Genomic DNA, 17,949 nt, shown 5'->3' with positions numbered 1-17,949 from the left:
TCAATTTTTAATATCTATTTTTTCATTGTTTGAGTGAAAATATGAACAACAGTGTCAAATAGTAAATAAAATCTTTTAAACAATTTTCTTTAGAGAATCCCCTTATTTCCATGTTTAAGACATTCAAACTCTTCTTCAACGTCACTGCAGAGTCTAAAACACTGCTCTTAATTGTATTAATAGCGCTGAATAGTACTCCCTGATTTGTGAAGCGTCCCATTTACAATCTTGGTGACTAAGTGTGGTAAACGAACAAGGCAATGAATCTCCAAAATGCTCAGTGCTGCTTTTCAAAAGTTTGCTACACATTCACATTGCTAAAGATCGCTGGTGCTCCATTGGTTTTTCTAATGTAAAGGCATTAAATATTTTTTTCTATGAAGTACTTATAAAGATTTTAAGCACCTAAATTTTGATGATTCTTTTTTATCTATTTCAAGTAATTTTGAAAATTAACATTACCTTGCAAACTCTTTATTCCTTTATAAAAGCTAATATGTGTGATTAAAAAAGCTTTATTATTACACATAATATGTTCATCCTGCTGCAAGGAAAATTCAGTTAATTGCAACACACTCCTAGTTGCTTTTGGGAACTTTTACTAAATCATTGATTCTTCTCGAAATGTTATATGGAGTAGATATTTCATTGAAATCTTCCTATCATTGCATTAGCAATCTCTCGTGAGGCTGTATGATTAGTTCTTCCTCAGAATCCCATAGTTTACCTTCTCTGCAATCAATTGAGCCAGTGTGGAACTTCTCACATCCGTGGTGCCTGATCACTAAAAATCAAGAGTGCCCCTCCAATCTTTGTGATGTCCACAACCACTCACACATATTCACACATAATCATCTGCCCCCACCCCCGACAGGCAGCATCATTCCAACAGAGAATCAGTGGGCTGCAGTGACATCACCACAAGGGATTGGCTCACATGCTCACAGAGGCTGGGAAGTCCTACAATGTAGCATCTGCAAGTTCCAGAACCAAGAAAATGGGCCTGAAGACCAGGGCAGCCAAGGGCTGAGTCGCAGTCTGAGTCCAAAGGCCTGGAGATTGGGAATGCTGGAATCCCAGGACAATAGAAGATGAGTGTCTCAGCTTAAGCAGAGGAGCAAATATTTCCCGTCCCTGCCTTTTTGCTCTGTTTGGGCCCTCAGTATATTGGATGCAGCCTGGGGCCCACGCTGGTGATGGTGGATCTTCTTTATGAGGTGTGTTGAGACAGATGCTAAGTTCTTCTGGAAGCACCCACACAGAAACACCTGGAGATGATGTGTGAGCAGCCACCTGCACATCCTTTTTAGAAGGTGGCATTCATGACCTTTTTTTTTTTTTTTTTTTTTTTAATGTTTATTTATTTTTGAGAGAGAGAGAGAGTCAGAGTGTGAGCAAGGGAAGGGCAGAGAGGGAGACAGAGAATCTGAAGCAGGCTCCAGGCTCTGAGCTGTCAGCACAGAGCCCAACGTGGGGCTCATACCCATGAACCATGAGATCATGACCTGAACCAAAGTTGGACGCTCAACTGAGTGAGCCCCCCAGGCGCCCCCACCTGCACATCCTTGGCCCAGTCAAATGGACACACAAAATGAACCATCACACAGTACCTTCACACACCTCCCTGACAAAGTATCCTCAATCTCTAGCTTCTCCAGGACTGGCAGCTCAGGACCTCTAAAGGCGGCCCGTTCCGTGTCACAACATCTTACCTTTGCAAAGTCCTTTTCTAGCGTGAACCTCAAACGTGCCGGCTTGCAGTGCCCAGTTGGAGGACAAGGACCGAGCACACAAGAGGGAGTGGGTTTGTGTGTGGTGCCCTCTAGCTCTGTTTCACTTGCTTGTGTGTTTGTCTCACTTCTCTCGAACATGGTATGTTCTATTGACTCAATTTAGATTTTTGTTTATGTTTTTGGAAGTCAGAGAAGTAAGTGGTTTTATCTGAACAGCTTCTTTCAGATCCTCTCTCCCTTTTCTTTAAGATAGTTTTTTAGGGCTTCCCACACATGTGGGCCAGCAGACTGTTGTCTAACACTCTTTCCAGGGCAAGAGTCCAAAGCTGTCTTTCTTCTTTTATCTTCTAAATGTCATGTTCCCCAAGCCTCCCTCTTCAGCCCTCAGCCCCAACTCCTCCACGCACGTGTCTTCCTTGGTCACCTACACACGATAACTCCTGCATCCTCATCTCCAGCTCAGACCCCTCTCTTGAGCTCAGAATCTGTGTGACATCCATTCTCATAACTGAGGGATATTCAGACTGAAGGTCTTCAAAACCTAGCTCACTTCTACCTGGAGAATTATCCCACCATCCATGCAGTGACCCAACCTGACACCTGCAAGTTATGTGAATCTTCTAGAACCCACAGGCTATGTTCATTTGGGTAATAAATCCTACTGGGACTCTCTCCTGGCTGTTTTGTTTTCTCCAACATCTCCAGCATCCCCAGGCCTTAGTAATAATGGTGTTCAGCAAATGAGAACTGTTGTCTGCCAGAAAAGTGCTAGACTTTCTACATATATTTTTATTAATCCTCACAAAACACTGAAGGAAAGTAATATTATTCTGTTACCCCTGAAGAAACCAAAGCACAGTAAGGTAAAATAATTCTCCAAAGGTAACTTAACTGGTGACAGATGAAACCCATTTGCAGTACATTTGTCGGTTATGGAGACTTGATGAAACAAAATTAAAATATTTTACCCATTAAATTTCCCAGGAAGTGAGATTGCTTCATTGTATGTCATATAAATTAAAGGGATAATTTCTCATAGATTTCTGGTACATATGCTGTTACTAAAAATAGAGACAAATAGCTCTTGAAACTCAAACAGGTTGAACAGACCATGGGAATAAATATTCCTGCGTAGCTACTGGCTGGTTTATTTATTTTTTCAGCTGTGATGAGGTACAACTGCATGTAACACTGTATATGTTTAATGCGCACACGGCTGATTTGATACATTTCTATCTTGCAGAACGATTCCCATCAGACTGTTAGCTAACACTCGCATCACATCGCATAATTACCCTTTCTTTTTTTGTGGAGAGAATATTTAAGAACTCTTTTCCTGACTTTGAAGTATATAGTGCAGTGTTAACTATATCACCATGCTGTATGGTAATTCCCCATATTTTATTCATTGTATAAAGGAAGCTTGTACCCTTTGACCAACGTCTCCCCATTCCCCTCGCCCCCTTGTGCCTGGTAACCACTACTCTCTCCCCTGTGTTTCTAGGGCCTTGGCTTTTCTAGATTCCACATACAACTGCTATCATTCAGTAACTGTCTTTCTTGGCCTTACTTCACTTAGCACAAAGCCCTCAGGTTCCTTCCATGCTGTTGCAAATGGCAGGATGTCCTTCTTTCTCATGGCTGGGTGATGCTCTGTTGCAGATGGGAACACCACACCTTCTTTATCCATGCATTTGCTGAAGGACACTTAGGTTGTGTCTCTATCTTGGCTATTGTGAATAAAGCTGCAATGAAAACATATCTCTTTGAGATCCTGTTTCATTTCCATTGCACATATACCAAGAAGTAGGATTGCTGGATGATATATTAGTTCTATTTAAAATATTATGGGGCGCCTGGGTGGCTCCGTCGGTTAAGCGTCCGACTTCGGCTCAGGTCACGATCTCTCGGTATGTGAGTTCGAGCCCCGCGTCGGGCTCTGTGCTGACAGCTCGGAGCCTGGAGCCTGTTTCAGATTCTGTGTCTCCCTCTCTCTGACCCTCCCCTGTTCATGCTCTGTCTCTCCCTGTCTCAAAAATAAATAAAACGTTAAAAAATAAATAAATAAAATAAAAATTTTGAGGAATTTCCATACTGTTGTCCACAGTGGCTGCACCAAATTACATTCCCACCAACAGTGCACGAGGAGTCCCTTTTCTTTTTAATTGTTTTTAATGTTTATTTACTTTTGAGAGAGAGAGACAGAATGCAAATGGAGGAGGAGCAGAGAAAGAAGGAGACGCAGGATCCGAAGCAGGCTCCAGGCTCTGAGCTGTCAGCGCAGAGCCCGACGTGGGGCTCGAACCCACGGACCATGAGATCATGACCTGAGTCAAAGTCAGAAGCTTAACCGACTGAGCCACCCAGGAACCCCACGAAGAGTCCCTTTCTTGATGTCCTTCTCAACACTGGTTATTTCTTGTCCTCTTGATGACAGCCATTCTCACAGGTGTATGTTGGTCTCATTATGGTTTTGATTTGCATTTCCCCAATGAAGAGTGCTGTCCAGTACCTTTTTACATGCCTGTTGGCCATTTGCATGCCTTCCTTAGAAAATGTCTATTCAGGTCCTCTACCTATTATTTAATTAGATTTGTTGTTGATGTTGTTATTGAGTTGTTTGTTATATATATTGGATAATTCCTTATCAGATATATGATTTGCAGTGTTTTCTTCTGTTACATAGGCTGTCTTTTTGTTGATAGTTTCTCTTGCAGAAGCTTTTTAGTTTGATGTGGTCCTATCTGTTGACTTTTGCTTTCATTGCTCGTGCTTTTGGTGTCAGATTAAAAAATAATCTCCTCCCCCCCCCCCCCCCCCCCCCCCCCCCCCCGCGCATTATCCTTGACCCTCTTGTTGAATATTAGTTGACACCATACACAAATATTTATTTCTGGGGTCTCGATTTTTGTTCTTTTGGTCTGTGGGTCTGTTTTTATCAATATACTATTTTGATTACTACAGCTTCGTAGTATAGTTTGAGATCAGGAAGTCAGATGCTTTAAGCTTTGTTTTTTTGTTTTTTTCCTCAAAATTGCTTTTGCTATTTGGAGTCTTTTTTCCCATACAAATTTTAGAATTGTTTGTTCTATTTTTGTGAAAAATGTCCTTGGAATTTTGATAGGGATTGCATTGAGTCTACAAGATGGTTTTGGGTAGTGTGGAAATTTTAACAATATTAATTTTTCTGATCTGTGAACATGAAGCATCTTTCCTTTTTTGTGTCTTCTTCAGTTTCTTTTGTCAAAGTCTTGTAGTTTTTATTGTAGGTATCTTTTCCTACCTTGGTTAAATTTATTCCCACATATTTTATTGTTTTTCATACTATTGAAAATGGGATAGTTTTCTTTATTTCTCTTTCAGATATTTTATTGTTAGTGTTTAGAAATACGACTGGTTTTTGTATGTTGATTTTGATTCCCAAAGCTACTGAATTCATTGATTAGCTCCAACAGTTTTTAGGATTTTCTGTATGTAAGATCACATCGTCTACAAAGACAACTTTACTACTTCTTTTCTGATTTGGATGCCTTTCCTTTTTCTTGCTGATTGATCTAGCTGGACTTTCAATACTGTCATGGGTCTGTAGCCACTGTGCTGTCCACTGCTTTTTTTTTTCAGCAGTGAAAGCTACTGGGCTTTCTGCTGGGTGGGCCAAGACTGCTCCCACTGGGTGGCTGCTCTTGGGAGCCCCTGCTTCCCTCCGGTGCTCCTGGCTCTCCCTCTGCTTTGTCTTAGCTCATCTGGGTGAGCTGAGGCCGGCTGTTCTGCACTGCCTGCCGGCTTCCTTCCCTGGTTAGGGAGTCTAACTGGGGAGTTCCCTCCTGCTGCCCAGCGGTGCCAGCTTCATGGCACCTGTAGGCACAAGGAAGCTAAATTCCTTTGCTTCTTGTGTGGTTATTTTCAGGTTTGTTTGTTTGTTTTTTTCCTATTGTTGTGGCTGAAGTTTCTTCTGTGGACTTCAGATTCTCCTGGTGCTGTTTTTGTTCCCAGGCAGCTTTCTAATTGCTTGTCCCTGTGGAGGGCAGGAGGGGCTCTCCTGCATCACCATTTTGGTCAGATTTTGCTACTGTTTGCTTTGCTATCTACTCCTCAAAATAGGGAGGATTTGAGATGCTGACAAGTGAGTCCTGTGAGGGATGAGGGTGAAGTAGTTGGTGTCAGTTGGGATTTAAGGTTTATAGTTTAAATATCAGTGAAGCAGGTAGGATTTGAGGGGCCAGGACTGTGATTGAAGTCAATCCTCCCACAGTGTAGTGAATGACAACGGCTGTTAGTGTCCGTGAAGGTGAGTTTCTACCTGACCTTGGCGGTATCTCTTTCAAAACCCCCTTTAGGAGCTCACATCCTACCAGTACTAATACCTGATGGGGTTCAGAGGAATACTGGTTAATCAGATTTCAACTCTCTTTTACCCTCAGGGAGGCTTAGGTGAGAAAATACACAAAGGTGTGAGAAATCAAAGTCTTTGTTTTACTTTTAGGAAACAACCAGGTTAGATATTGTGTCTTCAAAGCCCCTGCCAGCCTTCCTAAAACCTTCTCTCCACAAGCCTTGATTTGGGGACCACCAGTCTGATGGGGCACTAGGCCAGCACAGCAGATATGCTTTCCAGAGACAGACACGCCTTTGGACCTGCCTCTAAAAAGCTGGCCGGGGCTCGGGATGCCTGCGTGGCTCAGTCAGTTAAGTGTCCGACCTCGGCTCAGGTCACGATCTCATGGTTCTAGGCTTGGAACCTGGAGCCTGCTTCGGATTCTGTGCCTCCCTCTCTCTCTGCCCCTCCCCTGCTTTCTCTCAAAGATAAATAAACATTAAAAAAAAAAAAAGCTGGCCTGGGCTCTAATCTGTTTATCACACAAAGGTAAGGCAATCACCCTTTCCCAAAAGGAGGTAGATACTGAGAAAGAAGGAGCGAGAAGGAGTGAGGGCAAGGGAAAGAGGAAAGGAGGGAGGGTGAGGTGCTAAGATCTGAGCTTTGCGCGCTTGCTTCTCTCCAAGTTACTCACCAGAGTCTTCCTCTTCCAAGTGAAACACAACATGCACGGAAGTACTTCTCTAGGAGAAAGCTACTCTTGGCAGTTTGAGGCCAGAACAGCTGCCTCTCAGTGTCCCTGGCATCTACCACACTGCTTCTTTCCTCTGTGTCTTTACCTATGTTGGCATTTCTGCCAGAAACCGTTTTCTCACCTTTCCTGGAACATGTGCCCCTGTCCTCTCCTCAGGTTCATCACCACGCACTCGTATCCACCGATGCTGGCTTAGGTGTTCCCTGGGACCTCAGCACAGCACAGTCTGTTGTATTGTAGGTGTATGCTGTCTGGTCTCTATTCCTTACTACTTCTCCATGCTTCTCTTTACTCTGAAAGTTCAATCAGACTTACATAGTTTATTGTTGCACACCTAGTACCTACCGTTGGTTGGTGGGCGATCAATGAACATTTATTGAAATGGAACCTGAGAATGGGATGTCATGCAATAATTATTGTCTTTTAGCAGAGAACTGACTTAAATCAGTGTTCCTTGAGATAAATGTTTTATTTTATGGTGTTCAAGCTGTTCTAAGTTTGAATTCTCGATTCACCTTAGAAGGAAATTTATATCTTAAATGTATCTTTTAGAACAGAAGAGACTGTTAATGTGAAGGATCAAATCTCCCCTGGTTCTTCTAAGCTTGCAGGCATGCCTGCCAGGAAGAAGCATAATAAAGACTAGCTCCTCTGCATCTTTTAAGTCTCTAAAGAGCACTAAAGATGCCCTTGCTTACCTCCAAATGCCTTCATCTTGGCTGGGGGAGGGTAGTAGTTTCAGAAGCTTCCCATTGGTGCCTCTCACCCCACAGGGGAAGAAACCGACATGGGGTTTATGACTATTTTAGTTATATAGTTGGTGATCAGGGAAGTTACTACCACATGGATCCGTAGACCTCGAGGACCCGCTTTAAGCCTGGCCAGGCCTGTTTTATTTTCTGGTTTCCCGATGCTGTCATCTAACAGTGAGACTGTAATGATGCTTTGGGTGTCTAGGTATCAGTCTCCACTTGAGCCCTGTGTCTAATAGTCTTGAAGTACAGCTACAGGCTATAGAAACCTTGGGGAAAAACTGTGGGAAACATAATTGCATACATGCCGTGGTATTGAATCCTTCCTCCTGGGGATCCACTTGACAAGGTCACAGTGGCTTCCATCACCTCTGAGTTAAATTGTCTTAGTAAGAGGAATTACAATTTTCAGTTATATGTGGGTTAAAAACAATATCCCGCCCAATGGTTAGTGTATTTGTATTATAATCTCATCTTTAGGGCTCCTGTCCACCCCCCCCCCCACCCCTCACCCAACTCTTTTATTTATTTAAAAAGTTTCTTCTCTCTTCCTTTGTTTTGCTTTTCACTAGGAGTTCAATTCCTGATTTCATCAGAGATTACTAGAAAGCATAAGTAAAACTTCCTTACCTTATCTTCATCTTTTTTTTTGAATCAGTATTTTTGTATTCTTTGCATACATGCCTGTTAGTGTGATTGCTGAGTCGTAGGGTAGCCTTATCTTCACTATTAGATGGGAACTATGCCTACCATTTCCATTACCTGAGGAAATGTAATGTTTACCTAAAAATATTTATTTGTATTTCTTTTTATGTCTTTAAAAAATTACAGGGAATCATATCTGGCCAGATGCCTTTTTAAGTCAGGATGCACTATCTTCCTCGTTTTTCTTGGGCCTGCTGTGAAGCTGGCCTGTTTTCATGGTCAACCCCAATGGAAAAACATAGGAACATGGAAGAAGATAATGGTAATTTGATATTGATTCGTTTGTATGAGTCTATACTTTAATGGTGACCCAGTTTCCCCAGGGGAGCTGTTCCAGTGCCTTTGCACAGGGTTTTTTGGTGGGCATTTCTCTTGTTTCTAACGAATAGAATCATAAGATGCTGCAAGTGTGTTTCTCTGTTATGCATCCTGGGAGAAAAGAAGGGATGTGACTAGTGACAAGAACTGATTGAGCTTTAGAATTTGTTAGGTTTTCTCTCTTTCTTCTCTCAATCTCTCTCTCTCTCACCACCCCTCTCTAATCAGCATGAATATTGTAACCAGAATTTAAATAACTCAGAATTTTCACCGAGATATTAGACATATTAAAACTGCTACTAATTCACTGTTTAATACATTAAATTACATCTCTAAGCCAATGAATGCAGAGTGGTCATGGGAATAATTGGTTTTGAAAATTTTCTTTTATATAAAAAAAAATAGCTGCCCAGAAGAAACTCTTGGAAGATGGATTACATGAGCATAGCCATGCCAGGTAATTCCTTTCTACTTCCCTCGTAGATGACCCAGCTTGACGGGCGGGGATACCTGTCCTGAGTGCCCATTACATGCTCTGCTTCTGTATAGGAAACCAGCCAGGTTGCTTTGCTATGAGCTGCAGGTTTTATTCCAACAAATGTTCCTGCCTCTCTACCAGCTGGCCCCTGATTTCCTAAACCTTTTGCCTTACAAGTACCAGTGACAAGTCCTGGCCACAGCGATCCTTTTACCTGCCCTGTTTGGATGAATGTGCTTCAGTCTGGGACCTTCTGTTCCATTTGCCATGAAATCCACAAGGGGTAGCTTGGTTGAGCCCAGGCATGTGGTCTCAGATCCAGTTAGGGTGTTCCGGCTCCTAGACACAGAAACCAGGATTTAAACAAGGGTGAATGCAGGCATGTGTTATCTCATGAAGGGAATTGTGGGGGGGGGGGTAGTGCACTGTAGGGTTACTTAATAGATCAGCAACTCCAGCAACTCTATATCCCAAAGATGAAGACCATTGTGTCTTGTTTATTCTCTGTAAAGAAAGAGGAAACATTTTCCCCAAAGCATTTCCCACCCCCCGCCCTTTCACACCCCCCCCCCCCACTTCCCCTAATGTGTCACCACCACACCTGCGATGCTTTCCTGCTCTACCCTGCCATTTCAAGAGGAGTGGCGAGGACTGCCCATTCAGGTGCCCTTGAGTAACAGACGAGGATGCCCCGACCTGCACACTGATGTGGGGAGGGTGGACACCTTACCAACACTGGGCTTTATCAAGGAAGGGGAAACGATGAGTACTGGTGGGTGGCCCATGGTGCCTGGCATGTCACCTTGCACTGCTTTGTCACACATACGAAGTCAGGCAGGTCTAGATCAAGCCCTGAATAAAACTTGGTCCTTTCAGGTAACTTGACCAAATTACTTAACTTTTAGGAAGCTTGGGGATTTTTTGTTTTTTGTTTCCATTTTTAAAGTAGATATAAATATAACTATATTTTAGGGTTATTGAAATTATTAAATAAGAATAACCAAAATTATTAAATAAGAATTTTGTTTTGTTATAAAACAAAAAAGATTTATAGAATTCTGGCCTCACTAACTTCTCAGTTTAGTTTTTACTCTTCAGTTCCTTAAACCTATCAGTTCCGCATCCCTGGCAAAATCACTTCGAAGTCTATAAATTTCATTCACTGCTTTGTGGGCAAGATTTTGCCTGAGAAGCACAATATCCTAGCTCTTCCAACCCTACTATAGAGCATCCACTTCGTTTCCTTCCCACTGAGGATGGAAGTATTTGCTGAGTTGGAATGTCAGCAAAATTTTTATTTATAAAATAAATTATTAATGGTTACATAACCTAGAACAAAGACAGTGCCATGTTGTTCTGACTGAGGAAACTGTATATTACGTAGAAGGTGACAGATACACTAGACATAAAACATGTGCCAACTTGTCACAGAACCTGAAGCAGACAAGTAGAGACCAAGCCCACTACTGTGACATGTCATCTGACCTAGTTTCAAACAATGTTTTGAATTAAAGCTGGTTTCAGGCCAGTAATACTCAAATTGCAATTGAGCGGTAGCCATGCAATAAAATCCCATTCCAGTGTCCCACTGCAAATGTATTTGATTTTCAAGTTCATCAGTGGAAGGATGCAATCTGTGATAAGCTATGAGGGTAGATCGAGGGCAGGAAACCTACCTGAGACTAAGGCTTGTGTCAGTGAGCTCACTAACTGTTCACTTAAAATTTTCTAGAAAATATGCCTTGAGGGAATTGCTTCTCTCCTTTGTTAGGCTTGCACACTTTACCTTGCACTTTGGGGCAACCAAACACAGAACAAAAATGTGGCTTTCCAGTCTGTCTGCTTTGGGGAATGTGAGCTCTCAAAGCAGTAAAGAGGAAGATTCCCCCTAACTGTCCTGTGCAGGACAGCTACAGCAGATGGGAGCAGCTTATCTGTAGGTTATCTGGTCCGTGGTACCCACCTGCCCACTGCCCCCAGCACAGACCTGTGTCCTCCCGCTGAGAGTGACCTCCAGGTGTGGACTTGCAGCCTGTGCTTCCACCCTGTTCTCACCTCTCCAGCCTGTGCTCTGTTTCTTCTCTTTGCTGAGCCCTTTGTAGACCAAAGCTTGGCTGGATAGTCTCTCTGGCTTTCTATCTCAGGTCCTCTTAATGATGATCTATTGATTCGACCCCAGCTCTCAGATGCTGCCTTGGCCATGGCACAGAGCCGTGAAAAGACATCCTGTCACTGTGCCCCACCAGGCTCCCCTGGGGACAGCCCTACACCCCAGACCCAGCTCCAGTGTTGCTATTGTCTTGGTGGGGAGACTGGACAGAACTAAAATGCAATAAACCATGGGAATGCTGGTGGATCTAGGTTCCAGTTCATATTCTGCCATTTTCTATGTGATCTTGGACAGGTCACACCCCTTCTGGAAGCCTAGACAGCCTCAGCTGTAAAATGCTAATGAACTGATTTCCCCTGCAAGTAGTCTCTATAGAACCTTGGAGATATTTTCTCATTTAATCTTCAAAAGTGATATGAAACTAGAGTGTGTAATAAGAGTAAGGACAAAGTACTACCTATAAATGCCTTCAGTAATTCCCTGTTATCATCATGGAATATAGGGATGGATGCCTGAAAATCTGGATATTAAAACTGTACCATATTCTGAGTATAAGTATCCTTACTTGAACCAGCTATGATTTTATCTGTGTCAGCATTCTTTGGTACGAATGTACAGTGATTAGAAGGAAAAAAGGTGTTCAAATGTGTGTTATATTTTGCTAATGAATCAGCAACTCATGATCTGGAGCCTGGATACTTTAAGTTAAGAGTCTTCCATGTACTTGTGTCATAAAGAACTCCTTTGTGTTGTCCATGAGAACAGTCGCCCCCAGTACTGGAGATAAAGGTGACGCTGTCCTAAGCTAGAAGTAGATTGGCAGTGGAGAGCAGCAGAGCTGACTCCTAAAGAGCTGATTTTTGAAGTCATGGATCCAGTCGTTTGACACACATTTGTGAGCATCTACGGTGTGTCTAGCACTGTGGATACAAAGACGTGGCTCCTCCTTTTGAGGATCTGGGCTTCAGCCTGAAAGTTAAAGCAGCAAGTGCAAAAAGAGGGGGAGCACAGGATTTCTGTCACGTGACAGTGATACAGATAACGAAGTCTTGACGATTGCATAAAGGCAATATCCATTCAGCTCTGAGGAATACTGATCTGGGAGCTGTTCTAGACTCAGGCTTTCAGAAGGCACATCAGAGAAGTCTGAGACAAGGGGCACAATCAAACTATGATAGAGTTAAGGTTTAATAGAGGAGCTCTTTCCTAAAACCAGTTATGGTAAGAACAGAACAGGAGATCTACCCTCTGGACAAATTTGTAAGACTACAATTATAGAGACAGTGTTGTGCGTGGATCTCCAGGATTTAATCCCCTTGTGTAAGTGAAACTTTACACTCGCTGAATAGCGAGTCCACCTTCCTGTCCCCCCGCCCCCAGCAGCCACCGCTCCACACTCTGCTCCTGTCTGACCACTCGAAGTGGAGGCATACCATCCCTGTTCTTCTGTAACCACTTATCTCACTCAGCATTGTGTTCCCAGGGTTCATCCGTATTGCTGCATATTGCAGGATTCGCTTCTTTTTAAAGGCCAAATGAACACTCCACTGTATGCACGTGTACACCAGTTTCTTCATATGTCATCCACAAGGGGTGTTTACACTATTTCCATATCTTGGCTGTTGTGAGAGGGCAGATATCTCTTCATGACCCCGATTTCAATTCTCCTGAAAGAAGTCCTAGAACTGGGGCTGCTGGATCATAGGGTGCTTCTAGTTTTAAGTTTTTGAGGAAGAGAGAGGCTTATATATTATTTTTAAGGTTATTTTTTGTTTTGAGAGAGAGAGAGAGAGAGAATGTGTGTGTGTGTGTGTGTGTGTGTGTGCGTGCGCGCGCGCGCCAGCGGTGATGGGGCAAAGAGAAGAGGAGACAGAATCTCACTCAGGCTCTGTGCCATCAGTGCAGAGCTTGATGGGAGGTCAAACTCACAAACTGTGAGATCATGACTTGAGCTGAAATCAAGAGTCAGACCCTTTATCGACTGAGCCACCCAGACACCCCACTAACATTATATTCTTTACATTGCTATATTTTTATAAGAAAACTTGATATATGGTGAAGCCAGTTGCCCATTCTGTTCTACAAAATTGACTTAGATACAGATTTCTGCTTCTAGTCATGACAGAGTAATTGGGATTGGTTGTTCTCTCCTTCCTTAAACAATGAAATTATATGAAATGATGGATTTTACACATTAGACACAGGCAGCATAGAACAGTGATCCCTGAGAGAAGGGAAATGGAGAAATGAAGTCTATGATTGCCTCAGTTTACTGTCTGGAGGGAATTTCCAAAGTCACAGTGCAGAGAGGAGTAATCGAAACAGAGTGTATGATCTCCCCGAGTTGTGAAGACAGAGCAGAGAATTCAGGGAGAACAAGGCATCTGGAATTCTTCCTGGAATGCCAAGGGGGAGGGAAGACCTGGAAAGATGCAGCCCTGGAGATCCAGAGATGGTTTCTCTCCATTCTCACCCACGTCTGATTAGAGCATGCACACGAGGAGACGATGTGGGGCCAGGACAAGAGCCACTGTGAAGGAGCAGGTGAAAAATTCCTGGAGCCAACACAGGGTTGGAGTGATTCATGTGCTCAAGAGCCAGAGTAGAGGAATCTCATAATACCTGTGGCACTGGGTCAAGTACTCAGAGGGTATTTAAATGCAGTAAGATCTGAAACGCCCTGAGACTAGAGCCTGCCCTGGTCCCTAACAAATCTTAATAGAACCTGGAAGCTTATTTGTTTCCAAATAATTTTGCTGAGTCCTCGAAAAAAGCTAAAATAGTACTTCAAGAAATAAAAAGAATTTCACACCTAATAATGTAAATTTACAAGGTCTGCCATTCAGTGAAAACTACCAGTTATGAAAAGAAGCAGGAAAATACAATCTATATCAGAACGAAAATGAAATTAATAAAAATAGACTCTGAAATTATGAAAATGATAGAATTGTTAGACAAGGACATTAAAACAGCTATTACCAAAATATTATATCAAAAAGTGGAGAGGAAAGCATGAAGATACTAATAAAAGACAGAGAAGTTGCTCCCTTCTGGAAAGATCAAAATCAAACTTCTAGACATGATACACTCAATATCTGAGAAGGTATTAATCACAGGTCAGGCAGTTCAGATGAGAAAATTAGCAACTGAAGACATAATAATAGAAATGGACTCAAATTAAGCAAAGGACTGAAAATAAATGAACAGAACATTAAGAAGCTGCCTAAGATATGTGTAATGAGAGGAGACTTTGGGGAACGGCAGAAAAAAAAAACAATGGCTGAAATTCTTCAAAATTCTTGGAAACTATAAATGATCTGTGAATCCTCCAAACTCAACAAAGCACAAACACAGGAAACGTGAAGAAAACTACACCAAGCCACACTGTAATAAACTGCTGAAGTGGGTAATACAAGGAAACTAAAAACAGCCACAAGGGAAGAGCTGAGAGTGACATCTGACTTACCAGAATCCCTGCCCTCAAGAACACAGTGAACTAATCTGTAAAGGTCTGAGAGGGGAAAAAAGAACCTCTGCTGACTTAGAATTCTGTACTCAGCAAAAGAATCATTAAAAATGAAGGTAAATAAAGACTTTTTCACATATACAAAACATACAAGAATTTAACACCTGCACTACAAGAAATGTGAACATTAGTCCTTCAGACAACTTAAAAATGATGCCAGATGGTAATTGAAGAGCACAGGGAATGGTAAAAATAGGTGCAGATAAGGGAGGGAGAACTTCTCTTATTTAAAAAATAACTCAAAGATAATTGACTGCTTGAGGCAAAATAGTAACAGTGTATTGTAGGTTTCTATCACATAGAAGTCAAATGTAGACAATGGCACAAAGATCAGGATTGGTGAAATGGAAGTAGCCTGCTCTAAGTCCCTATATTATGGATAATGTGGTATAAAACCACTTAAAAGTGGAATCAGTTAAAGGTGTACACTATTACCCCTAAAGCAATGATGGCAAAAAAAAAGAGGTGTATCTAATAAGCCAATAAAGGAAATAAAATGTAATGTATTAATTTTCTATTGCTGCGTAACACTTACCACACATTTAGCAGCTTAAACAACCATACTGAGTATCTCACAGTTTCTGTGGGTCAGGAAACCAGACACAGCTTATCTCAGCCCTTTGCTTGGGATCTGATGTGGCCAAAACTGAGAGGTTGGTTTAGCTTCATTCTCATCTGGAGATCTGAAGAGGGAAGATCTGTTACCAAGCTCGTTCAGGTTGCAGAATTCATTGCAAGCACCCCTCCTCCTCTGCCACTGTTCAGTTAGGGACCACTCTCAACTCCCAGGGCTGCCCTTACATTCCTACTGTGCTGTTTTCAGTACCGCTCACGTCATAGGAACTTACATTGTTATGTCATGGGGGTCAGCAAGAGAATCTTTCTTACTTCTAATCTCCCTCTTCAAGGAAGAACTGGATACTTTTTTAAAAGACTCACCTGATTAGGTCAGGGCAACCAAGGATAATTTCATTTTTGATTAATTCAAAATCAAATCACCAGGAACCTTAATTGTAGCAAAATCTCTTCATCTTTACCATAGTATACCCTAATAATGGGAGTGAAATTCCATCGTATTTGCAAGTCCTGTCCACACTCAAGGGTAGAGGAATATACAGGGTGTGGACATCAGGGGTAACAATCTTGGGCAGAACTGTGCCTATCACATGGAATTATAAAGAAGACTCAAGGAAAACAAAAGAAGGCAGAAAAAGAAAAAAGTGAACACAGAATAGATTGGCGAAATAAAACAGCTAGCAAGGTGGTAGATTTAAACCAAACCATATCAAAAATCACATTAAATTTAAATTATCTAAACAGCACAATTAACTGGTAGAAGTTGTTTGACTGGACAAAGAAACAGGATCAACTATGTACTGTCTATAAGAAACTCATTTTAAATATAAAGACACCAGCAGATTGAAAGTAAAAGGACAGAAGAGGACTTCCTAACACTAATCAAAGGAAAGCTGGGGCAGCTATGTTTATTATAAAGTAGATTTGGGAATCTTTCCAACAATAAATAGGGTGATCCAATAATGATAAGAGGGTAGCTTCATCCAGGGGACATAGCAGTGTTTGTATATTGATAACAGAGATTCAAAATACATAAAGCCAAGTGATAGAATTAAAAGGAGGACTCGATCTCCAATGATAGTTGAAGAGCCCCCACCCATGACTCAACTGACAGTACAAGTCCAAGGACAATCAGTAGACACAGAGAAGCCTAGAACAACACTATGATCAGTGTGACTGCACTGACATTTTAGAAACACTCTACCAAACAATAGCAGAATATACATTCTCAACCTTGGCACTACAGCATTTTAGATGGGATTCTTACCTGTGGGGTTGTCTTGTAGGATTGTGAATTATAGGATATTTGGTGGCATCCTAGACCTTTACCCACTAAATGCTAGTAGGACCTTCCCCCAGTTGTGACAAATAAAAATGTCTCCAGATGTTGCCAAATGTCCCCTCAGGGGGCAAAATCACCTCCAGTTGAAAATTCCTGATTTATAAGATAGCTCTGCCATGACATGTGCATTTAGGGGAGAGAGAGAAGGCTAGCTAGTTTTCTCATCAAGCCAGCCTCTGGGTCACAGTGGTCACAGGCTATCTTGAAATTAATGGACATTTCAGAATTTAGTAATAGTCTTCTCGTTTTCATTTCAAAATGTGGGATGGGCTATGGTTTATTCATGGATCTCCACTGATAAGTTAGTTAGAAATTGCCAAATTGGAAAAATAAATAAATTGGCAAATGGTGAATCCAGTACTACTAGCTTTGTGCCATTATTCATTCATTTAATTCAACAAGTGTTTTCAAGTGTTTTCCATCAGCTAGTAGCTGTTCCGGCACTGGGAACATACTAGAGACCAAGTCAGTACTCTTGCTGTGATAGAGCCCATGTTCTTGTAGCAGGTACCAAACATAACAGAAACAAGTAAGTGTGCGTACAGGGTGTTACGTGGCCAAAGAGCTATGGAGACAAAACGGGATACAAAAGACAAGGAGTTGAATGGGGAAAGTGTTCAGGGATAGTGACAGGAATAAAATGGCAGCTGATCAGAGGACCTGAAAGAAAGAAGAAAGTAAGACAGAATGTGTGCATTTCCATTTCAGGTAGAAGGAATTTCCATTTCATTGCACTGAGGCAAGAGCTTGCTTGAGAATGTTCCAGGACGAGCAATGAGGCTGCAGAAGCAACAGTGGTTGAGTCGGAGTGGTGGGGGGCAGGGGAGCAGGTGAAAGAGGCAGCAAAGCCCCAAATCACATAGAGCCCCTGGGTCATTGTAGGGATTACACCTGTTGAGTGCAATGAAAGACCATTAAAAAAGCTTTTCAAAGAAGTGAGGCTGCATTGCAAATATTGTAAGAGAACCGCTTTGGTTGCGGGGTTGACCCTAGATTGTGGGGGACAGTTAGAGGCTGGGAGGCCAGTTAGGAGGCTGTTGTAATATTCCAACTGACCGTGATGGTGGCTCCATCCAGAAGTGGAAGCAGGGGAGGTGGTAAGGAGTGCTATATTTTGGATTTATTTTGGAGACCCAGGATTTCCAAACAGGTGGAGGGAGAGAAAAAGAGAGGAGCCAAGGATACGACTGAGGTTTTTAGCCCACGAAACTGGAGGAAGTGAGCTGGAGCTATCATTTACTGTTTCTGGGGACATGTTCAATTTGAGATGTCTTTTAGACACTTACGTAAAAATGTCGAGTGATCCATTGGCTATAATAATCTGGAGTTTAGGGAAGAAG

The 17,949-nt window shown here is 42.1% G+C and overlaps 1 long non-coding RNA gene across 2 annotated transcripts in view; it reads right to left on the bottom strand.

The window, feature by feature from the left end:
- The window catches only part of LOC122200223, a 36,962-nt gene extending 21,437 nt beyond the window's left edge, over nt 1-15,525 (bottom strand). Inside the window, exons 1-4 of one of the 2 annotated variants that reach the window (XR_006193752.1) lie at nt 15,227-15,525; nt 9,270-9,394; nt 6,924-7,095; nt 3,195-3,478 (exon numbers count right to left, since the gene is read on the bottom strand). This is a non-coding gene — a long non-coding RNA (uncharacterized LOC122200223). Of the gene's footprint in view, nt 1-3,194; nt 3,479-6,923; nt 7,096-9,269; nt 9,395-15,226 lie in introns of those variants that run through there. The other variant, XR_006193753.1, reaches the window with a different exon arrangement.
- Nucleotides 15,526-17,949: the final 2,424 nt, after the last annotated feature.

This window comes from Panthera leo, chromosome D1, assembly GCF_018350215.1.
Source record: "Panthera leo isolate Ple1 chromosome D1, P.leo_Ple1_pat1.1, whole genome shotgun sequence".
NCBI classification, from domain to species: Eukaryota; Metazoa; Chordata; class Mammalia; order Carnivora; family Felidae; genus Panthera; species Panthera leo.
This window is presented reverse-complemented; position numbering and strand designations above follow the sequence as displayed.